The 25,496-nt window shown below is 45.2% G+C and overlaps 1 long non-coding RNA gene across 1 annotated transcript in view; it reads right to left on the reverse strand.

Annotated features, from left to right (window-relative positions):
* Positions 1 to 25,496, reverse strand: part of LOC140104347 (uncharacterized) — a 104,347-nt gene that overhangs the window by 58,691 nt on the left and 20,160 nt on the right. The window contains exon 2 of the long non-coding RNA XR_011850298.1: positions 14,574 to 14,689. This is a non-coding gene — a long non-coding RNA (uncharacterized lncRNA). The remainder of the gene's footprint in view (positions 1 to 14,573; positions 14,690 to 25,496) is intronic.

Here is a 25,496-nt window from a genome sequence, read left to right on the forward strand (position 1 = left end):
CAGACCATAGTATTTTTCACAGCAAGGGAATTATACCTCTATAATGACTTTATAAAACAACATTATACATCTATACCTTGAGATAGAAACATTATGCAAGACAATGAGATAAGAAATATGAATAGCAGAGAATAAATCAAAGTAGTGAGTCATATTTCCTTGAGAAAACCCCATAATGGATAAAGTGAGGCAACGGTCAATGTAAATGGATTGTAACTGTATTTATAACTCGTAGCAAAGGTCAAAAGAGTTGGCATTCAAAAATGAATAATACATGATGAATAAATAGTTTTTAGACTTTATTCTGTCAAACAATGAATAAGAATGTATAATCAATACATTATGCAACCTGTGAATATGCAATGCCTTAGTGCCATGGTATCAATGATACTTTCTCATTTCTGACTCAAGCAAAACGTGTTTCTTTCATTAAACTCTTTGCTTAATATGGTTTATCCTTCCAAGATCTCAATTTTATTTATATGTTCAGAGTACATAACATGAAAGCTCCTGGCATATATGTTTATCCATAATACCTGCCTCTTTCTGCACAGTATATATTACATCCAGCACAAAACACTGGAAGAAAAAACATAGCAGGCTTTTTTTTCATCTTGGTTTTCTGCTGAATATGTGTATATGCTCAGAAAACACCATGAAAGCATATAGGGGATGTATGCATCTGACCTCCACTGAGCATATACTCTGGGTGTTTCCTACGTGAACTGTTTAACTGTCCATGTAAGGACATATAATTCTTCCAACACATTTTTACATCATTTTGTAATATGTCCAAGTTTCAGTACTAGTAACTGAAGCCACCACATATACATTACTGTATCATAAACAGCCATCCTGATTTTATTTCATTGTTCACCTTTGGAAAGTTTACAAAAAACATTAACATATAGCAGTAGAATAAGGAAAATCAATCTTTTTTCCTCAGATCAGAAATTATGGTTTCATAAGGACCTGGAATGTGTATTTCTGTATCGTATTGGCAGCATTTGGCATATGTGTTAGATCCCTTAAATTAATTATTATTTAAAATCTTAATAATTATTTCTGGATGACTTAAGAAAAAAAATCTAAAAGCTTTTACAGGCAAATTGATAAATACTAAAAATGTCAAATATTGTAGTTAGCGGTGGGGAGACCAAACTGCAATGTTCCGGTTTGTACTGAGCCGTGCAGGTTTGGCTCACAGAACACAAACACGGACATCTGACTGACATCTGGCTGTTGGGTTCATCCCCCCTTCCCAACTGATTGGTGCTGTGAGCATGTCCGCTCATAAATAATTGTAGGTGATTTAAGTAAACAGCTTAGAATACTGATGGTCAATAGCCAATGTAGAATGAAAAGAATTGAAATTGGAATAAATATAATAAATAAACAAGCTTTTTAAAAAAATAATGGAAACTTTCATTTTTGTGGAAATTGAAAACACAAAAATTGAAAAAGGGCGTGGTCATTATGAGGTTAAGCCTCCGTGCACAAGATTGTATTTGTACTTGTATTGTACTTTTGTTGTAGGCAAAGCTCATACAAGAGTTGTGCACAAACATGATACTAAACATGAGTCATGGCTTTAACATTCAAACACTGAGGTATGGCAGATTCATTGTGAGAAAACTTAGGGTGTAAGCAGAAAGTACATTGAATTTTCTATAGTACCTGTAACATCACTGGCAGGTATTGGAAGCAATATGCACCAAAAATACTTCTGCAATGAGGGTAACTCCGAAACCATCTGTTTGACTTATCTTAGATATCTGTTCACCTATACAAAAGGAGTGGTGTCCCACTGACTATTTTACAAATGTAACACAGAACCAAAAAGTCCATAATACGTTAAGCTTTATTAGTGAACCCTTTGAGGATCACGATTTTTTTATTATTTCACTTTGCTTATCCCTTTTCAAAAGCCATAACATTTGTCATTTGCCAAACATTTTTTTCACCATTGCCTTGCCAATCTACAAAAAAGAGTTACAAGACTCACCCTCCAGTTCATCCGTGTAAATATGCAGAGGATCTCTTTCCCCTTCAAACTTGTATAGATTGATGCGGCATTGTAAATCAATATTTCATTATTCCTTTATTTTTTCATTTTTTATTTAACCATTTTGTAGCTTAAGGCTCAGGCCCATTTTTTTGTATTCTGACTTGTCAATTTATATGTTTATAACTTTTGAACACTGTTACTTATCAAAGAGATTATGAGATGTTTTTTCCTCACATGTTGTACTTCATTTTAGTGGTAAATTTTTAATAAATAAATAAGTTTTGCGCTTATTTAAAAAAACATATGTCGGTTTTACATTTTCATAATTTTTAAAATGTCTGAGTCAAATAAAATATCGGTTTTTGGTATTTTCAGAATTGACTATTTTGGGGATAATTACGGTTTTTAATGAAATTTTAAATATAGAACATTAAAAAACCCCTATATTTTAACCCATTTTCAAATCTGCACCCCTAACTATCAGAAACAGCTTTTATGAAGATTGTTAACCCCTTGAGATCTTCATAGAATTTAAATCAAAATGGAGGTGAAATTTTGAATAGTAAAATTTTGTCGGCAGTACGTTCATTTAGCCCTAAAATTTAGCAGCAAAAGATAAAAATAGAAAACCCAACTAGAGATGAGCGAGCACTAAAATGCTCGGGTACTTGTTATTCGAGACAAACTTTTCCCGATGCTCAAGTGCTAGTCTCGAATAACGAGCCCCATTGAAGTCAATGGGAGACTCGAGCATTTTTCAAGGGGACCAAGGCTCTGCACAGGGAAGCTTGGCCAAACACCTGGGAACCTCAGAAAAGGATGGAAACACCACAGAAATGAACAGGAAACAGCAGGGGCAGCATGCATGGATGCCTCTGAGGCTGCTTAATCGCACCATTATGCCAAAATTATGGGCAACAGCATGGCCATGACAGAGTGACCGAATGAGGCTGGATAGCATCTAAAACATGCAATAATTGACCCTGACACTATAGGTGACGGCATGCAGAGGCAGCGGCAGCAGTGGCAGGCTAGAGAGTGTCATGGCGACATACCCTAAATGGACTCAGGCTTCACCAAAGGAGGTGAGCAAGAAGCGCTGAAATGATTTCCTATGTGAACAAAAGGTTGACAGTATATTTAGTCGATAACACAGCATGGTGGCGACATAGTGACCAAGTTCCATAACGTATCTGGTGAAACACCCGAAAAATGAGCCTGACACAGCTCTTTTGATAAGGGGACGACATGTGGAGGCAGCCATGGAGACGACTTCCATGATTAAGAGCGACAGTATGGGGCATTCATATTGCGCTGCTATGATTGCAACTTCAGGTCTCCAGCATGGCGGCGACAGATGGGCCAAGTTCCACTATGTATCTGGTGAAACACCTGAAAATTCTGCCTGACACAGCTCGTTTGATAAGTGGATGATGTGCTGCATATATCCTCTCGTGCTCCAGCATCTGGGGTATAGAGAGTTGAAAGTTGCGCATGGAGACATTGGTGGACGCTGTGGAGCATCGTGGAGGCAAAATGGACAGGAAACAGCAGGGGCAGCATGCATGGATGCCTATGAGGCTGCCTAATCTTGGGATGGAGCTGGCGGTCCGCTGCCAGGTGAGCTTTCACCTGTCTAAGCCCCTGTCTCTCGGCTCCTCCCCAAACAGCACTTCTAAGAACCTTTTGTATAAGTGTAGTAGTGTTCTTATAAGTTTGGGTTATGGCGGGTGAGGGGAATGTAAACAGATGCGCAAGAAGCGCTGAAATAATATCGGTAAATGATAAAAGTTTGCCAGTATATTTTGTGGATAACACAGCAGGGTGGCGACAAAGTTAATAAGTTTGATGTGGAAGCCATGAAAACAACCCAAAATTCTGCCTGACACAGCTCGTTTGATAAGGGGAAAATGTATGAAGGCAGCTATATGGACGACTTTTGGAGGCAGCTATGGCGATGACGTGTGGAGGTAGCAATGGAGACAATTTAATTTGGATAGTGCCTGTATGTGGCAGTCCAAAAAAGTTTTCAAACCAGAGGAGCAGGTAGGTGATGCTCCAGAAACATTAAATAGATTGAGTGCCTGTATGTGGCAGTCCAAAAAATTGTTTAAAACAGAGGACCGGGTAGGTGGCCCTCCAGAAAAATTAAATACATAGAGTACTATAGCTAGAGCCAGTTGGCCCTGGCAAAAAATAGCCAGTTTCCTCTGGCTAGTGTACAAAGAGGAGGAGAAGGAGGACAATGAGGAGGAGGAGTGCATACATTATTCAGGTTGAGCTTCTTTCACCTGGTGGAGAAATCCAGGCTTTATTCATCTTGATAAGCGTCAGCCTGTCAGTCGACAGGCGTGTGCACTTATCGGTGATGATGCCACCAGCTGCACTGAAAACCCACTCGGACAACACGCTAGCGGCAGGGCAGGCAAGAACCTCCAAGGCGTACAGCGCCAGTTCGTGCCACATGTCCAGCTTTGAAACCCAGTAGTTGTAGGGAGCTGTGTGATCATTTAGGACGATGGTATGGTCAGCTACGTACTCCCTCACCATCTTTCTGTAAAGATCAGCCCTACTCTGCCGAGACTGGGGGCAGGAGACAGTGTCTTGCTGGGGTGACATAAACCTGGCAAAGGCCTTGTAAAGCGTACCCCTGCCAGTGCTGGACAAGCTGCCTGCTCGCCTACTCTCCCTCGCTACTTGTCCCGCAGAACTACGCACTCTGCCGCTAGCGATGTCAGAAGGGAAATACTGTTTCAGCTTGTGCACCAGGGCCTGCTGGTATTCATGCATTTTCACACTCCTTTCCTCTCCAGGGATGAGAGTGGAAAGATTTTGCTTGTACCGTGGGTCCCCAGTGAATACCCAGTAATCGGTGCTGGAATAAATTCTTTGAATGCGAGGGTCACGGGATAGGCAGCCTAGCATGAAGTCCCAACGCGCAAGAATTCACTCCCCTCACTGGCCTGACTGTCCATTCCCTCCTCCTCCAACTCCTCTAAATCCTCTTCTTCTGCCCATACACGCTGAACAGTGAAGGACTGAACAATGGTCCCCTCTTCTGTGTCGCCAACATTCTCCTCCTCTTCCTCCTCATCCTCCGATATGCGCTGAGAAACAGACCTGAGGGTGCTTTGGCTATCAACAAGGGAATCTTCTTCCCCCGTCTCTTGTGACGAGCGCAAAGCTTCTGACTTCATGCTGACCAGAGAGTTTTTCAACGGGCCAAGCAGCGGGATGGTGAGGCTGATGATGGCGGCATCGCCACTGACCATCTGTGTTGACTCCTCAAAGTTACTCAGCACCTGACAGATATCAGACATCCACGTCCACTCCTCATTGTAGACTTGAGGAAGCTGACTGACCTGACTACCAGTTCTGGTGGAAGTTGACATCTGGCAGTCTACAATCGCTCTGCGCTGCTGGTAAACTCTGGATAACATGGTTAATGTTGAATTCCACCTCGTGGGCACATCGACCAACAGTCGGTGAGTGGGCAGTTGGAGGCGGCGCTGCGCTGCCCTGAGAGTGGCAGCATCTGTGCTGGACTTCCTGAAATGCGCACAGATGCAGCGCACCTTCGTGAGCAAATCAGACAGATTGGGGTATGTCTTGAGGAAACGCTGAACTATGAGATTTAACACATGGGCCAGGCATGGCACATGTGTCAGTCTGCCGAGTTGCAGAGCCGCCACCAGGTTACGGCCGTTGTCACACACAACCATGCCTGGCTTCAGGTTCAGAGGTTCCAGCCACAGATCAGTCTGCGCCGTTATGTCCTGTAATAGCTCTTGGGCGGTGTGCCTTTTATCGCCTAGGCTCAGCAGTTTGAGCACCGCCTGCTGTCGCTTAGTGATGGCACTGCTGCTGTGCCTAGAGCTACCGACTGATGGCACCATGCCCACGGATGGTAATTCGGAGGAGGAGGTAGTGGAGGGGTGGGAGGAGGAGGAGGCATAGTAGGCCTTTGAGATCTGGACCGAGGTAGGCCCTGCAATCCTCGGCGTCGGCAGTATATGAGCAGCCCCAGGGTCAGACTCGGTCCCAGCCTCCACCAAGTTAACCCAATGTGCCGTCAGTGACATATAGTGGCCCTGCCCGGCAGCACTCGTCCACGTGTCCGTGGTCAGGTGGACCTTGTCAGAAACGGCGTTGGTCAGGGCACGGATGATGTTGTCTGACACATGCTTGTGCAGGGCTGGGACGGCACATCAGGAAAAGTAGTGGCGGCTGGGGACCGAACACTGAGGGGCGGCCACCGCCATGAGGTTTCGAAAGGCCTCGGTCTCTACCAGCCTATAGGGCAGCATCTCCAGTCTAAGCAGTTTGGAGATGTGGACGTTGAGGGCTTGGGCGTGTGGGTGGGTTGCACTATACTCCCTTTTGCGCTGCAGCGTCTGGGGTATGGAGAGCTGAACGCTGGTGGATGCTGTGGAGGATCGTGGAGGCGAAGATGGGGTTTTCGCACGGGAGGTGTTTGGGCCGGGGTCCTGGGCAGGGGGCTGACTAGCAGATGACATAGGGGAAGGAGCAGTGGTGTGCCCAGCCGGAGGTGAACGGGCTTGGTGCCATTGAGTGGGGTGTTTAGCATTCATATGCCTGCGCATACTGGTGGTAGTTAAGCTAGTAGTGGTGGTACCCCTGCTGATCCTGGTTTGGCACAGGTTGCACACCACAGTCCGTCGGTCATCCGGTGTTTCTTTAAAGAACCTCCAGACTTCTGAAAATCTAGCCCTCGCCACGGGAGCTTGACTATGTGAAACATTTGGCGCTGATGCACCAGCTCTGGCCCTGCCTCTCCGTCTGGCCCCACCACTGCCTCTTCCAACCTGTTGTGGTATAGGACTCGCCTCCGTCTCAGAAGCACTGTGTTCACCTGGCCTATGAACCCAGCTTGGGTCTGTCACCTGATCATCCTCCGATCCCTCGGTCTGCTCCCCCCTGAGCCCTGACAACAACTTCACCACTGTCTGACAACCGTGTCTCCTCATCGTCCGACACCTCTTTACACACTTCTTCCACTACGTCAATAATGTCATCATCACCCACAGACTGCGACCGGTGGAAAACCTGGGTATCGGAAAATAGCTCAGCAGCAACCGGACAAGTGGTTTGTGACTGTGGGAAGGGTCCAGAAAACAGTTCCTCAGAGTATGCCGGATCAAATGCCAAATTTTGCTGGGAGGGGGCAGACTTGGGGGAAGGAGGCTGAGGAAGACTGACTGGTGGACAAATGGCTAGAAGCATTGTCCGCAATCCACGACATCACCTCTTTGCACTGTTCTGGCCTCAACAGTGCTCTACCACGAGTCCCAGTAACTTGAGACATGATGAACCTAGGGAGTGTAGCTCTGCAGCGTTCCCCTGCTCCCTTATCAGCAGGTGGTGTCTCACCCCGCCCAGGACCACGGCCTCTGACCCCTGCAGTAGTTGGACGCCCACGCGTTTTTTTTGTTATTTTTTTTTAAAACAAAACGATGCTATCCTATTGCTATGGCTAGTTTTTAACCTACACTGACAGCACACAACTGGATTTTGTGCTGTGCCTGATGACTTTGAGTTATAAAAAGAAATAAACGTAAAAAAAATAAATCAGAAGACTGTGCCTAATTCAAATCAAACCCCTAATGAATTGTCCCACTTCGGTGTTTGAGGTGGATATGCGTGTCACTAAGAGCTAAACACAACGGTCGCAAGTCTCCCAGCAAATTCCTCACAATATGGTACTAGCTGCACTACTAGTGGCAGCAAGCCCAGCCACAAGCAAACAAAAAAAAGTAAATATATAACATTATTGTAGCCCTAAGAAGGGCTGTTGGGTTCTTGTAGAATCATTCCTGCCTAACACTATTCTAATAGAACACCCTAACGCTATCCCTGCAGCAGCAGCAGCTCTCTCCCTAGCGGCATCCAGACAGAGAATGATCCGAGCAGCGCGGGCAGGGGCTAGTCTATTCCAGGGTCACCTGATCAGGCCAGCCAACCACAGCTATACCATGTCATGCTGGGTGGAGTGCAGAGTCTCCTAGCTTGTGATTGGCTCTGTTTCTGGCCGCCAAAAATCACAACGGCAGGAGATGCCATTTTCTCGAGCTGGCGAAATACTCGTCCGAGCAACAAGCAGTTTCGAGTACGCTAATGCTCGAACGAGCATCAAGCTCGGATGAGTATGTTCGCTCATCTCTAAACCCAACCTAAATTTGTTATGTAATTTATCTCAAATACAGAGACCCCCACATTTGGCTGTGGAGTTGCTTAAGGGAAGGAGCGCCCTGCAGCTGCCTGGATTTTAGTTTTCTCATTGGTCCCTTTTGTAGGCTAGCCAATTTTAGCTTTTTCGTTATTCTGGCCATATTATGGCATTTTTTTTGCAGGATGAGGTGCATCTTCTAGTGTTACCATTTTGGTGTTGGTATCCCCTTTTGTTAAAAATGTATTACTGTATATATACATGTATAAGCCGAGTTTTTCAGCACATTTTTTGTGCTCACCTCGGCTTATACATTGAGTCAATAAAAAAAGAAACATATACAGGCGGTCCCCTACTTAAGAACACTCGACTTACATACGACCCCTAGTTACAAACGGACCACTGGTTATTGGTAATTTATTGTACTTTAGTCCTAGGCTACAATAAACTGCTGCAACAGTTATCAAAGGTGTCTGTAATGAAGCTTTATTGTTAATCCTGATTCTTATGACAAACCAACATTTTTAAAATCCAATTGTCACAGAGACCAAAAAAGTTCTGACTGGGATTACAATGATAAAATATACAGTTCCGACTTACATACAAATTCAACTTAAGAACAAACCTACAGACCCTATCTTGTATGTAACCCGGGGACTGCCTGTACTCACCCTCCGGCGGCCCTGATGCTCAGCTCGGCTCCCCGCACCCTCCCTGCGGCTGCTGCTGACGTCATATAAGGCGCCTGTTGGCAGATAACATGGCCGCGACTATGCCAGCTGTTACAGAAGACCCAAGAAAGAAGAGGAGCTGCGGGGAAGACGGAAGAGCAGCCGTGCTGACATCGGGGAGCCACGATGAGCATCGGGGCAGCCGGATCGAGTATATAAGTTTATTTATTTTACATGTTGGGTGAGCTGGCTGTATATTCCATGGGGCAGACTGGCTGTATACTACTGGGGGTGGCTGGCTGTAAAAAGCATCAATTCTGTACCGGATTTTTTACCTTTTTTGGTGTTCACCATATAGCTTAATAACCATATTGGGGCATATTTATTAGGACCTCTGTGCGATGCCAGTGGCACAGAGGCCCTGAAATAATCACAAATGCTAGCTTATTGCTAGCTTTTGCAATTATTTGCCCAGATCGCCACCTTCACGCCAGTGGAGCGTGAAGGGGGCCGCGGCCGGACGAGCCGAGGGCACGGCCGCCGCTGGCGCGGGGTGTTACTGTCTGGCCCTGCCTGGCGTAGGATAAACACTGCACAGCCAGCTGCCCCGATACATCTAGAGGCGGAAGCTCCCCTTTGTATGCCGGTGCGAACATGCAGCGGCGGGGCTATCACGAGCGCCAGCATATGATAAATATGACCCATTATCTTTATTCAATGGGTCAATACGATTATGTTGATACCATACTTATATATTTTTTCTTACGTTTTACTAAATTTGCCAAATAAAACTTAATGTGGGGGAAAAAAAAATCTATCATTTTTACATTGCCAACTTCCAAGTGGCAAAACATTTTTTTGGCTATGTAGCTGTTTGATGGCTTGTTTTTGTGAGACATATTGTACTTGTAACTGTATTATTCTGGAGTACATACCGTATATACACTCGAGTATAAGCCGACCCGAGTATAAGCCGAGACCCCTAATTTTACCACCAAAAACTGGGAAAACCTATAGACTCGAGTATAAGCCGAGGGTGGGAAATGGATTGGTCATAGACCCCCCCAGTATATAGCCAGCCAGCCCCCTATAGTATACAGCCTGCCGCCAGTAGTATACAGCCACCCCAGCCTGCCCCCAGTAGTATACAGCCTGCCCCCAGTAGTAACCAGCCTGCCCCCAGTAGTATACAGCCTTCCCCCAGTAGTATACAGCACTGCCCAGCCTGCCCCCAGTAGTATACAGCACTGCCCAGCCTGCCCCCAATAGTATACAGCACAGCCCAGCCAGCCCCCAGTAGTATACAGCACAGCCCAGCCAGCCCCCAGTAGTATACAGCACAGCCCAGCCAGCCCCCAGTAGTATACAGCACAGCCCAGCCAGCCCCCAGTAGTATACAGCACTGCCCAGCCAGCCCCCAGTAGTATACAGCACTGCCCAGCCAGCCCCCAGTAGTATACAGCACAGCCCAGCCTGCCCCCAGTAGTATACAGCACAGCCCAGCCAGCCCCCAGTAGTATACAGCAGTGATTTTTAACCTTTTTTGAGCCGCGGCACACTTTTTATACTTAGAAAATCCTGGGGCACACCACCAACCAAAATAGCACAAAATGAAAACAGTCATATTATACATATAGTTAATAATATAGATTCTAAATTTATTTTACTCACTCAGTGTGAAACCTGGGCCTGTTTCAATAAACACAAAAGGTATATCCTGGCAGGAATGGTGGAAAGACACACACAAAGCTCTTCCTCAACAGTTCTCAGTTTATCCCTGTTTTTAGTATATGGTGCTGATTATTATGTGGCTCATATACTGCAAAATAAAGGGGTACAATGAGAAGTACTATGGCCATGAGGCCAGAGTACAAGTGCCAGCTCATATACTCAGCATATGAGCTGGTACTTGTAGTACTCCAGCCTCATGACTATAGTATTGCTCATTTTACATTTCTCATTGTTATATGCAGTATACTGCTGGAGTACTAAAAGTACCAGCTCATATGCTGAGTATTCTGCCAACAGTTCATATACTCAGGCTAAAGCTCATATAGTCAGCATTATTGGTGGGCATTACCTTGGGGGTGGGCAAATGTGAGAGTCTCTCTGCTCTCAGGATGATGCCCCAGCCTCGGTGACGTCATTTTGTCATGCGAGGTTCAAAGCTTGCGCATGTGTTATTGTACACGTCTCCTACATTGTAAGAAGCCGTGACTGCGCATCGCTGCGCATTGCCGGGAAACAAAATACAGGGGGCACCATAGTTTGGGTAACTTTCCCCGCGGCACACCCGACCATGTGTCGCGGCACACTAGTGTGCCACGGCACACTGGTTGAAAATCACTGGTATACAGCACAGCACAGCCAGCCCCCAGTAGTATACAGCACAGCCCAGCATTAAAAAAATAATAAACTTATATACTCACCCTCAGGTGGCCCTGATCTGCAGCGCTGGTCCCCCGATGTCTGCGCGGGTCCTCTTCTGGCTTCCGCGCCTGTCTTCTATCTTCTGTACATCGCGCTGGGTGCCGCCATTGCTCTCTCCCGGGCCACCGGAGGGTGAGTATATAAGTTTATTTTTTTAAAGTATTTTTTAAGTGACCTGTGACTCGTGTATAAGCCGAGGGGACGTTTTTCAGCACATTTTTTGTGCTGAAAAACTTAGCTTATACACGAGTATATACGGTATGTTTTTTTTATTGCATGTTTTGTGGGATTAAATTGGTAACAAATTATAATTTTTTTATACATTAACATTTTTTTTTACAGTGTGCATTATGCAGGTTCAATAATGTTTTTTTGTGTTATGATTTAGACTTGTATGCGTTCTATGTCTCTTTATATGTTTATGGAGCTTATGGGCATTTTTATTAATTAATTTATTTTTATTTAAAAACTTTTTTTTTGCCATTTTACTTATTCCACCATGGGAAATGAAAATTAAATCATCTGATTGCTTGATCATGATAATACACTGCAATAATGATATATTTTGCACATGCATAGGTTGACACTGTGCCTTTAACCCCTTCCCGCCGAGGCCCTTTTTCGTTTTTGCGCTTTTATTTTTCACCCCCCACCTTCAAAAATCTTTAACTTTTTTATTTTTCCATGTACAGAGCTCTGTGATGGCTTGTTTTCTGCATAAGAAATTGCACTTCATAGTGATGGTATTTTATATTTCTTGTCATGTACTGGTAAGTGGGGAAAAAAAATCCAAATGAAATGAAATTGGTGAAAAAATGCATTTGCAACATTTTCTTGTGGGGTTATATTTTACAGATTTCCCTCTGTGCCTCAAATGACATGTCTTCTTTATTATTTGGCTTGGTATGATCACGGGGATACCAAATTTGCACCAAATTCCAAATTTTTTTTTTACCATATTTTGGGGCAATTAACTTTTTGATACTTCGGTATACAGAGCTGTGGGTGTGTAATTTTTTGAGACTTTTGATGATGTTTTCAATGCTACCATTTTTAGGACTGTATGACCTTTTGATCACTTTTTTTTTGAATTTTTTATATTTTTTAAAATGGCAAAAAAAGTGGCATTTGGGTGCATGCTCCAAAGACGTACTTAGGGCACACGCTGGCTTCAGGAAATTTAAAGGGCCAGAGCACTGTTTATTGGCCCTGGCCATTTCCCAGAAATCTATTTAAACCTGCCTCTCCCTGCAAACCCTGCCGGGTCTTTGTGCTCAATGCCTAAGAGAAAGTGGTTTCCTGTGAATTGACCTCCAGTTTGTGACATGTTGTACATCAAGTTAGTGGCCAATTTTGCTTTATATATATATAGCATTTTTTTAATTAAAAATTTATGAAAAAATTAGCTATTTTCATAATTCAAAATGTTCTTTTTTTTCAAATTGATAGTCCTACTGCCCAAATTAGTTACTAACTAGTATTAACCATAGCTCAGCTTTGTGTTGGCATTATTTTATAAATCGAACAGCATCTCAAATGTTTCTCAAATTTTGAAGAAAATTTTAGATTCAATTATTTTAAGGAAAATGTTATTTATATAGGGGTTTTCGAAAGTTCTATTAATAGAACCCCTCCCCCCCACACACATATCACCCCATTCTAATAACTTAACCGCTCAAACAATTCAAAATAGCACATAGGAAGCTTGTTAACCATTTATGTATTTTACAGAACGTTAAACAAAATGATGCATTAATTTAGAATTGACTAGTTTTTATCATTAATACTTCATTTAGCCATAAAATTTACCCACATAAACTAAAAAATACTCATATTGTGAAGTTTCTTATGAGTAAGAGGGCACCCTACATGTCAGAGCATGGAAGGAAAGGAGCTTTCGTAGGGCAGAATTTGATAAAATAGTTTTCAGGTGCCATGATGTGTGCAGAGTCCCGCAGGCCGCATTCTCAAGTGGCATTTTGGTTATTTTTGAAACGCAATCCAAAGGATCCACTTTACCATTTTCTGACTCCAATAACTTTTTCATACTTAGGATGGATTTAAGGTGTAATTTTTTCCTGAAAGAGCTGAAGTTTTCATTGCTAAGCACATTTTGTCCGTTAAGGGGATCATCTCCAGGAATAACCTTTTTTATAGATTTTATATTTATGGAGGGGTTTTTTTTTTTTTACTTTTTTTCAACTTTAAAATTATTGATTGTTTTATATGTGTTAGGGGGTATTGTAACATTTTATTGAAATTTTAAATTTTTATTTTTATCAGGTGTTATGTGGAAAGATTCTAACTATTAGATTTATTTGGTTTCAAGAAGACACAACTAAGGGGGGACATGATTAATTTGTACAAATATATGAATAGTCCATACAAAAAAAATTTGGTGGTAAGTTGTTCCAGGTTAAATCAAGGTTTAATCACCAGAGGCGTCAGGGTAAATCTGTGGAATAGCCAAGCTCAGTTGCTTTTCACAGTAGGGACAGCAGAGACCTTAAAAAAGGGTATAGATGCCTGTTTACATAAAAGAACGTTGACGGTTATGTTGAAATATAGAATGGTTTCCCTGAAATCCCTTCCTCATCCAATTATTGCCCTTGATTGAAGTTGATGGACATAAGTCTTTTATAAACTTTATTAACCAAATAACTTGTCACATTTCTTTGTCACTTTGACGGGCTGCCCAAAGAAGTAGGAATCCAAACTAAACCTGCTTTTAGTCTACATAGGGGTAACAAGACAAAAAGAAGATGCTCTCACACTCCCTAAAGAACAGTAGAGAAGGTTGGCTAAAGTGACTCTGAAACAACCAGTGCTAAAAAGACTAAAATCCATGCTGTTATAGATATAAGTAATAAAATAATATCGTGTGAATGTCAGAATATCAGTTCTAGAGTTCTTATTATAACTTTTTAATTTTTTTAAACTATTTTACAGACCCCACAAGGTACTTTAACCCTAGGGAGTCTAATTGATCCTACCATACTAAACTATGGCACTAGATGGGGATTTTACGCATGATCTATTACACTGTGCTTTTGACTGCGGTTGGCAATCAAAGGATTAACACCTGCAATTGGTGCTAGCAAAAAATAGTCAGAATACTATAAGTTAAATTTTAACTTTTACAAAATGTACGTAGACAGTTTGTGTAAAAAAAATAAGAGGTTTAATCTGCGTTTCCAGACTTCCGAAATTCGTCCAACTCATTTCCTATTGTTACTGCCAGTAAATGATTACTTAAAATCTTTCTATAAATACTTGCCAATTTCTCACATTGACACAAACATTTTCTTTATTTGTTTTGGGCAATTCAACTTCCACTCTTCAACACGAAGTTAAGCATCTGATTTCTTGTCTCATTGCAAATGTTCACAGAACCTAGAAAAATAAATGACGACATGGGTAAAGAAAATGCTTTCCATCAACTTAGGTTTCCAGCAGAGAAAATATGTCCGTTGAAACAGGAAGTTCAACAGTTTGTTGTTTATAGACATTAGGAAACAAAACGTGTCAATCTATAGGTTCCAGTCAGACATCAAAGATATTGAATTTATTATGTGATCAAATATTGCTTCTCCTTTTGATTGTTGTGCTATAGAGATGAGCGAACATGCTCGTCCGAGCTTGATGCTCGGTCGAGCATTAGGGTACTCGAAACTGCTCGTTACTCGGACGAATACTTCGCCCGCTCGAGAAAATGGCAGCTCCCGCCGTTTTGCTTTTTGGCGGCCAGAAACAGAGCCAATCACAAGCCAGGAGACTCTGCACTCCACCCAGCATGACGTGGTACCCTTACACGTCGATAGCAGTGGTTGGCTGGCCAGATCAGGTGACCCTGGGATAGACTAGCCGCTGGCCGCGCTGCTCGGATCATTCTGTCTCTGGATGCCGCTAGGGAGAGAGCTGCTGCTGCTCAGGGAAAGCGTTAGGGTGTTCTATTAGCTTACTGTTAGGCAGGAGTGATTCTCAAAGAACCCAACAGCCCTTCTTAGGGCTACAATAACGTTCTACTTTTTTTATTTTAATTTGCATCTTTTACCATTTTGTGAGGAATTAGCAGGGGGACTTGCTACCGTTGTGTTTAGCTCTTAGTGGCACACATATCCATAGCAAAGACCGAAGTGGGAAAATTCAGTAGGGGTTGGATTTCTATTAGGCAATAACTCAGTGTCATCTCATCTGGCATAGTAGTGTGCTTCCTTTGATACTTGGCTAGAAAATAGCCATAGGAGAATACAAACAGCTTCTTGAAGCCTACAGTAGCGTTCTATATATTTGATTTCTGGTTGATCTGCTGGTGGCTGTAGTTTCTGCAGTGCATGTACTTGCCAATTCTGAGCAATTTGTAGTGAGACTTGCGACCGCTGTGTTCTGCGCTTAGTGGCGCACATATCCATAGCAAAGGCCGAAGTGGCAAAATTCAGTAGGGGTTGGATTTCTATTAGGCAATAACTCAGTGTCATCTCATCTGGCATAGTAGTGTGCTTCCTTTGATACTTGGCTAGAAAATAGCCATAGGAGAATACAAACAGCTTCTTGAAGCCTACAGTAGCGTTCTATATATTTAATTTCTGGTTGATCTGCTGGTGGCTGTAGTTTCTGCAGTGCATGTACTTGCCAATTCTGAGCAATTTGTAGTGAGACTTGCGACCGCTGTGTTCTGCGCTTAGTGGCGCACATATCCATAGCAAAGGCCGAAGTGGCAAAATTCAGTAGGGGTTGGATTTCTATTAGGCAATAACTCAGTGTCATCTCATCTGGCATAGTAGTGTGCTTCCTTTGATACTTGGCTAGAAAATAGCCATAGGAGAATACAAACAGCTTCTTGAAGCCTACAGTAGCGTTCTATATATTTGATTTCTGGTTGATCTGCTGGTGGCTGTAGTTTCTGCAGTGCATGTACTTGCCAATTCTGAGCAATTTGTAGTGAGACTTGCGACCGCTGTGTTCTGCGCTTAGTGGCGCACATATCCATAGCAAAGGCCGAAGTGGCAAAATTCAGTAGGGGTTGGATTTCTATTAGGCAATAACTCAGTGTCATCTCATCTGGCATAGTAGTGTGCTTCCTTTGATACTTGGCTAGAAAATAGCCATAGGAGAATACAAACAGCTTCTTGAAGCCTACAGTAGCGTTCTATATATTTGATTTCTGGTTGATCTGCTGGTGGCTGTAGTTTCTGCAGTGCATGTACTTGCCAATTCTGAGCAATTTGTAGTGAGACTTGCGACCGCTGTGTTCTGCGCTTAGTGGCGCACATATCCATAGCAAAGGCCGAAGTGGCAAAATTCAGTAGGGGTTGGATTTCTATTAGGCAATAACTCAGTGTCATCTCATCTGGCATAGTAGTGTGCTTCCTTTGATACTTGGCTAGAAAATAGCCATAGCAATAGGATAGGATTGTTTGGTTTTAAAAACTCAAAAAAAAACCAAAAAACACAAAAAAAAAAAAAAACACAAAAAAACACCAAAAAAAACAAAAAGAAGTAAAAAAAAAAAAAAAGTTATAACTCTCATTTTAAAAATGTTTAACCCGAGGGCTAGGGGTAGAGGACGAGGGCGGGGACGTGGGCGTCCAACTACTGCAGGGGTCAGAGGCCGTGGTCCTGGGCGGGGTGAGACACCACCTGCTGATGAGGGAGCAGGGGAACGCCGCAGAGCTACACTCCCTAGGTTCATGTCTGAAGTTACTGGGACTCGTGGTAGAGCACTGTTGAGGCCAGAACAGTGCGAACAGGTGATGTCGTGGATTGCTGACAATGCTTCGAGCAATTTGTCCACCACCAGTCAGTCTTCCACGCAGTCCACCCATGTCACCGAAATCCCCACTCCTCCAGCTCCTGCACCTCAGCCTCCTCCCCCCCAGTCTGCCCCCTCCCAGGAAAATTTGGCATTTGAACCGGCATACTCTGAGGAACTGTTTTCTGGACCCTTCCCACAGTCACAAACCACTTGTCCGGTTGCTGCTGAGCAATTTTCCGATGCCCAGGTTTTCCACCAGTCACAGTCTGTGGGTGATGATGACCTTCTTGACGTAGTGGAAGTGTGTAAAGAGGTGTCCGACGATGAGGAGACACGGTTGTCAGACAGTGGGGAAGTTGTTGTCAGGGCAGGAAGTCCGAGGGGGGAGCAGACTGAGGGATCGGAGGATGATGAGGTGACAGACCCAAGCTGGGTTGAGAGGCCGGGTGAACACAGTGCTTCTGAGACGGAGGAGAGTCCTCGACCTGAACAGGTTGGAAGAGGCAGTGGTGGGGCCAGACGGAGAGGCAGGGCCAGAGCTGGTGCATCAGCGCCACTGTCAACTAGTGAAGCTCCCGTGGTGAGGGCTCTTGCGGCGAGGGCTAGATCTTCAGAAGTGTGGAGGTTCTTTAAGGAAACACCGGATGACCGACGGACTGTGGTGTGCAACATTTGCCAAACCAGGCTCAGCAGGGGTTCCACCACTACTAGCTTAACTACCACCAGTATGCGCAGGCATATGAATGCTAAGCACCCCACTCAGTGGCAACAAGCCCGTTCACCTCCGGCCGTGCACACCACTGCTCCTTCCCCTGTGTCAGCTGCTAGTCAGCCCCCTGCCCAGGACCCTGGCACAAAAACCCCATCGTCGCCTCCACGATCCTCCACAGCATCCACCAGCGTTCAGCTCTCCATACCCCAGACGCTGGAGCGGAAACGCAAATATAGTGCAACCCACCCGCACGCCCAAGCCCTTAATGTGCACATCTCCAGATTGCTTAGCCTGGAGATGCTGCCCTATAGGCTAGTAGAGACCGAGGCCTTTCGCAACCTCATGGCGGCGGCCGCCCCTCGGTATTCGGTCCCCAGCCGCCACTACTTTTCCCGATGTGCCGTCCCAGCCCTGCACCAGCACGTGTCAGACAACATCATCCGTGCCCTGACCAACGCCGTTTCTGACAAGGTCCACCTGACCACGGACACGTGGACGAGTGCTGCCGGGCAGGGCCACTATATATCGCTGACGGCACATTGGGTTAACTTGGTGGAGGCTGGGACCGAGTCTGACCCTGGGGCTGCTCATATACTGCCGACGCCGAGGATTGCGGGGCCTACCTCGGTCCAGGTGTTTCAGGCCTACTATGCCTCCTCCTCCTCCCACCCCTCCTCCACCTCCTCCTCCGAACTACCATCCGTGGGCACGGCGCCATCAGTCGGTAGCTCTAGGCACAGCAGCAGTGCCGTCGCTAAGCGACAGCAGGCGGTGCTCAAACTGCTGAGCCTAGGCGACAAAAGGCACACCGCCCAAGAGCTATTACAGGGCATCACGGCGCAGACTGATCTGTGGCTGGCACCGCTGAACCTCAAGCCGGGAATGGTTGTGTGTGACAACGGCCGTAACCTGGTGGCGGCTCTGCAACTCGGCAGACTGACACATGTGCCATGCCTGGCCCATGTGTTAAATCTGATAGTGCAGCGTTTCCTCAAGACATACCCCAATCTGTCTGATTTGCTCACGAAGGTGCGCCGCATCTGTGCGCATTTCAGGAAGTCCAGCCCAGATGCTGCCACTCTCAGGGCAGCGCAGCGCCGCCTCCAACTGCCCGCTCACCGACTGTTGTGCGACGTGCCCACGAGGTGGAATTCAACACTGACCATGTTATCCAGAGTTTACCAGCAGCGCAGAGCGATTGTAGACTGCCAGATGTCAACTTCCACCAGAACTGGTAGTCAGGTCAGTCAGCTTCCTCAAGTCTACAATGAGGAGTGGACGTGGATGTCTGATATCTGTCAGGTGCTGAGTAACTTTGAGGAGTCAACACAGATGGTCAGTGGCGATGCCGCCATCATCAGCCTCACCATCCCGCTGCTTGGCCTGTTGAAAAACTCTCTGGTCAGCATGAAGTCGGAAGCTTTGCGCTCGTCACAAGAGACGGGGGAAGAATATTCCCTTGTTGATAGCCAAAGCACCCTGAGGTCTGTTTCTCAGCGCATATCGGAGGAGGTGGAGGTGGAGGAGGATGAGGAGGAAGAGGAGGAGAATGTTGGCGAGACACAAGAGGGGACCATTGTTGAGTCCTTCACTGTTCAGCGTGTATGGGCAGAAGAAGAGGAGTTGGAGGAGTTGGAGGAGGAGGAAATGGACAGTCAGGCCAGTGAGGGGAGTGAATTCTTACGCGTTGGTACTCTGGCGCATATGGCAGATTTCATGCTAGGCTGCCTATCCCGTGACCCTCGCGTTCAAAGAATTTATTCCAGCACCGATTACTGGGTGTTCACTCTCCTGGACCCACGGTACAAGCAAAATCTTCCCACTCTCATCCCTGGAGAGGAAAGGAGTGTGAGAATGCATGAATACCAGCAGGCCCTGGTGCACAAGCTGAAACAGTATTTCCCTTCTGACAGCGCTAGCGGCAGAGTGCGTAGTTCTGCGGGACAAGTAGCGAGGGAGAGTAGGCGAGCAGGCAGCTTGTCCAGCACTGGCAAGGGTACGCTTTACAAGGCTTTTGCCAGCTTTATGTCACCCCAGCAAGACACTGTCACCTGTCCCCAGTCTCGGCAGAGTAGGGCTGATCTTTACAGAAAGATGGTGAGGGAGTACGTAGCTGACCATACCATCGTCCTAAATGATCACACAGCTCCCTACAACTACTGGGTTTCAAAGCTGGACATGTGGCACGAACTGGCGCTGTACGCCTTGGAGGTTCTTGCCTGCCCTGCCGCTAGCGTCTTGTCCGAGCGGGTTTTCAGTGCAGCTGGTGGCATCATCACCGATAAGCGTACACGCCTGTCGACTGACAGCGCTGACAGGCTGACGCTTATTAAAATGAATAAAGGCTGGATTTCTCAGAATTTCCAATCTCCACCAGGTGAAGGAAGCTCAACCTGAATAATTGATCCACTCCTCCTCCTCCTCCTCATTTTCCTCCTTCTCCTCCTCTTTGTACAGTAAAGCAGAGGAAACTGGCTATTTTTTGACAGGGCCCACTGGCTCTTGCTATAGTACTTCATGCATTTAATTTTTCTGGAGGGCCACCTACCCGGTCCTCTGTTTGAAACAATTTTTGTGAGTGCCACATACAGGCACTCAATCTATTCCATTTTTCTGGAGGGCCACCTACCCGGTCCTCTGTTTTAAAAAATTTTTGGGACTGCCACATACAGGCACTCAATCTATTCCATTTTACTGCAGGGCCACCTACCTGCTCCTCTGGTTTGAACAATTTTTGGGACTGCCACATACAGGCACTCAATCTATTCCATTTTACTGCAGGGCCACCTACCTGCTCCTCTGGTTTGAACAATTTTTGGGACTGCCACATACAGGCACTCAATCTATTCCATTTTACTGGAGGGCCACCTACCTGCTCCTCTGGTTTGAAACATTTTTGGGACTGCCACATACAGGCACTCAATCTATCCCATTTTACTGGAGGGCCACCTACCTGCTCCTCTGGTTTGAAAAATGTTTGGGACTGCCACATACAGGCACTATCCAAATTAAATTGTCTCCATAGCAGCCTCCACACGTTGTCTCCATTGCTACCTCCAAAAGTCGTCCATATAGCTGCCTCCATACATCGTCCCTTTATCAAACGAGGTGTGTCAGGCAGAAATTTGGGTTGTTTTCATGGATTCCACATCAAAGTTGTTAACTTTGTCGCCACCCTGCTGTGTTATCCACAAAATATACTGGCAAACTTTTACCATTTAGGGATATTATTTCAGCGCTTCTTGCGCATCTGTTTACATTCCCCTCACCCGGCATATCCTAAACTTATAAGAACGCTACTACACTTGATCTTATACAAAAGGTTCTTAGAAGTGCTGTTTGGGGAGTAGCCTAGAGACAGGGGCTTGGATTGGCGAAAGCTCGCCTGGCAGCGGAACGCCAGCTCCATGCGCATCATGCGCTTCTTGCGCATCTGTTTACATTCCCCTCACCCGCCATATCCCAAACTTATAAGAACGCTACTACACTTAACTTGGTGCAGGCTGGGACCGAGTCTGACCCTGGGGCTGGTCATATACTGCCGACGCAGAGAATTGCGGGGCCTACCTCGGTCCAGGTCTCAAAGGCCTACTATACCTCCTCCCACCCCTCCTCCACCTCCTCCTCCTCCGAATTACCATCCGTGGGCATGGCGCCATCAGTCGGTAGCTCTAGGCACAGCAGCAGTGCCGTCGCTAAGCGACAGCAGGCGGTGCTGAAACTGCTGAGCCTAGGCGATAAAAGGCACACCGCCCAAGAGCTATTACAGGGCATTCCACATCAAAGTTGTTAACTTTGTCGCCACCCTGCTGTGTAATCCCCAAAATATACTTGCAAACTTTTACCATTTAGGGATATTATTTCAGCGCTTCTTGCGCATCTGTTTACATTCCCCTCACCCGGCATATCCTAAACTTATAAGAACGCTACTACACTTGATCTTATACAAAAGGTTCTTAGAAGTGCTGTTTGGGGAGTAGCCTAGAGACAGGGGCTTGGATTGGCGAAAGCTCGCCTGGCAGCGGAACGCCAGCTCCATGCGCATCATGCGCTTCTTGCGCATCTGTTTACATTCCCCTCACCCGCCATATCCCAAACTTATAAGAACGCTACTACACTTAACTTGGTGCAGGCTGGGACCGAGTCTGACCCTGGGGCTGGTCATATACTGCCGACGCAGAGAATTGCGGGGCCTACCTCGGTCCAGGTCTCAAAGGCCTACTATACCTCCTCCCACCCCTCCTCCACCTCCTCCTCCTCCGAATTACCATCCGTGGGCATGGCGCCATCAGTCGGTAGCTCTAGGCACAGCAGCAGTGCCGTCGCTAAGCGACAGCAGGCGGTGCTGAAACTGCTGAGCCTAGGCGATAAAAGGCACACCGCCCAAGAGCTATTACAGGGCATTCCACATCAAAGTTGTTAACTTTGTCGCCACCCTGCTGTGTAATCCCCAAAATATACTTGCAAACTTTTACCATTTAGGGATATTATTTCAGCGCTTCTTGCGCATCTGTTTACATTCCCCTCACCCGGCATATCCTAAACTTATAAGAACGCTACTACACTTGATCTTATACAAAAGGTTCTTAGAAGTGCTGTTTGGGGAGTAGCCTATAGACAGGGGCTTGGATTGGCGAAAGCTCGCCTGGCAGCGGAGCGCCAGCTCCATGCCAAGATCCAACTAACATAGTTTTAACTGCAGCACCTTTAATCTACTACTAGTTCACTGCCTCCATACATGGTCCCCTTATCAAACGAGCTGTGTCAGGCAGAATTTTGGGTTGTTTTCATGGCTTCCATGTTAACTTTGTCGCCACCCTGCTGTGTAATCCACAAAATATACTGGCAAACTTTTATCATGTACCGATATTATTTGAGCGCTTCTTGCTCACCTCCTTTGGTTCCTCTCTGCCACCCATTGGTTTGAAGCCTGAGTCCATTTAGGGTATGTCGCCATGACACTCTCTAGCCTGCTGCCGCTGCCTCTGCATGCCATCCCCTATAGTGTCAGGGTCAATTATTGGATGTTTTAGATGCTATCTAGCTTCATTCTGTCACTCTGTCATGGCCATGCTGTTGCCCATAATTTTGGCATAATGGTGCGATTATGCAGCCTCAGAGGCATCCATGCATGCTGCCCCTGCTGTTTCCTGTCCATTTCCGTGGTGTTTCCATCCTTTTCTGAGGTTCCCAGGTGTTTGGCCAAGCTTCCCTGTGCAGAGCCTTGGTCCCCTTGAAAAATGCTCGAGTCTCCCATTGACTTCAATGGGGTTCGTTATTCGAGACGAGCACTCGAGCATCGGGAAAAGTTCGTCTCGAATAACGAGTACCCGAGCATTTTAGTGTTCGCTCATCTCTATTGTGCTATTATATTCGTACTTGATATCAAACTATATGCATAAAAAATTTAGGAAAGATGTAAGCTATATATAAGAAATATAGTCTTTATTAATCATAATCAACACAAAATCAATAGAAATTCATAGGCACATAACATAGGAACAATTTAAAAACAAAGAAGCAATGCATGAGAGTAATAAATAGTTGTAAACAAGTAGATATAGGTAAAGGGTAAGGTGGTAAAGTGCTGAGGATCCAGCAGGAGTAAACAACATATCATAGATACATAGTGAAACAGTGGGTACACGTAGGGCATAATTACCATACCATACAATCAGACACTGCACGACTCCGACACGTGTTTTTCGCTAAGGCTTTCTCAAGGGTAGTATCTGGTAATGGGAGGAGGGAGTATATAAGGATCGACTAACCAATAGGATGGAATCATCAATCAGTGGACGTTGCAGAGATGGGAGGTGACAAAATGGGCTGCTCCAATAGGGAGCGTGCGTCTAAATTGGTCGCACCCAGTATGCTGCGCATGCGAACACCACGTCATGCCAAGGGGGCACATACATAGCTCAAGGTATCCTCGTCATGAAGTATCGCGAGATGACGGGCATCAGCGCAGCCGGAAACATCGCGATATGGTGACGTTGCCTGAGAGCCGGCGCCTGCGCCGTACTGAGGTATCGGGAACAGGGGATGAGGAGTGCGCGTGCGTTCATCACAGCCAATAATAGGTGGACTAAAAATACTGCTAGGAAAAAGGGTTTTTAACCCCTTCAGGTGAGTATAGGGCTCCAAAACAGGGCGAAAAATTATGACAAGTATAAAAAAGTGCAAAATGCATAAGGGATGGAAGGTACCTATCAAAGGTATATAATAACACATCAAAATACAAAACATGAATACACAGTGATGAAAGGATGATCAGTGATTGAAAACAAATACATATATACAAATAAAGTAAAATTACAAGTATACACGCTTATATATATCCTATAAAATATGTAATAAAAATGTATGATGATGACCATATAAAGTGAACAGTGCCAAACCAGTGCAAAAAGTGCAAATAAGTGTAAGTGCAGTGACATGCAAAGTGAAAAATGCAGCGAAAAAAGGGGGGGTAGGTAATTTGGAAGATGCGAGCAGTGCTGGGGGGGGGGGGGAAGGATGATCAGGCGTCTACATGATGGATAGAGGATACCGAATATCTGTAAAACAAAAAAGTAAAAAAAACTGTGACAGACACAGAACTATATACAAACATATTTGGTTCCAAAGGCCCCAAATGGGGCAGTCGTCCATGTGGAAATTGTGTTGCATGTCCCAATATGGAGAAAACAACAACCTTTTTTAATTCTGACAGGCAAAAGGAATATGTGATCACACAGTCAATCACCTGTACTACAATCGGAGTTATATACTTTGCTACCTGCCCATGCGACTTGATATATGTGGGACTAACCTCCCGAGAACTTCACCGTCGCGTTCGCGAACATGTCCTTGGGATCGAGGCGGCAAAAGAGGAAAGTGACCTGTCTAAACTCAAAACTATTCCATGCCACTTCAGGGAACACCACGGATGCGATGGCTCCAAGCTTAAGGTAAGGGGCATTGATAAAGTGGTTGTCGATATTCGGGGTGGGGATTTGAGACGTACCTTGGCACAAAAAGAAACACGATGGATTTATCTATTAGACACTGTGTCACCCCGAGGACTTAATGAACATCTTAGCTTTTCATCCTTCCTTTAAACTCATGAATGTCCTCTAATTTTTAACGTATTATTATCTGGTTTGTTATAATTTATGTGATAGTGTTTCTACTGTCATCCCCTGTGGGATCACACTGTATATTTTGTATATAGTTCTGTGTTTGTCACGTTTTTTTTACTTTTTTGTTTTACAGATATTCGGTATCCTCTATCCATCATGTGGACGCCTGATCATACTTCCCCCCCCCAGCACTGCTCGCATCTTCCAAATTACCTACCCCCCCTTTTTTTGCTGCATTTTTCACTTTGCCAAACCAGTGCAAAAAGTGCAAAGTGAAAAATGCAGCGAAAAAAGGGGGGGTAGGTAATTTGGAAGATGCGAGCAGTGCTGGGGGGGGAAGTATGATCAGGCGTCCACATGATGGATAGAGGATACCGAATATCTGTAAAACAAAAAAGTAAAAAAAACTGTGACAGACACAGAACTATATACAAACATATTTGGTTCCAAAGGCCCCAAATGGGGCAGTCGTCCATGTGGAAATTGTGTTGCATGTCCCAATATGGAGAAAACAACAACCTTTTTTAATTCTGACAGGCAAAGGGAATATGTGATCACACAGTCAATCACCTGTACTACAATCGGAGTTATATACTTTGCTACCTGCCC

The sequence above is a fragment of the Engystomops pustulosus genome, chromosome 10 (genome assembly GCF_040894005.1).
Source record: "Engystomops pustulosus chromosome 10, aEngPut4.maternal, whole genome shotgun sequence".
Lineage (NCBI taxonomy): Eukaryota > Metazoa > Chordata > Amphibia > Anura > Leptodactylidae > Engystomops > Engystomops pustulosus.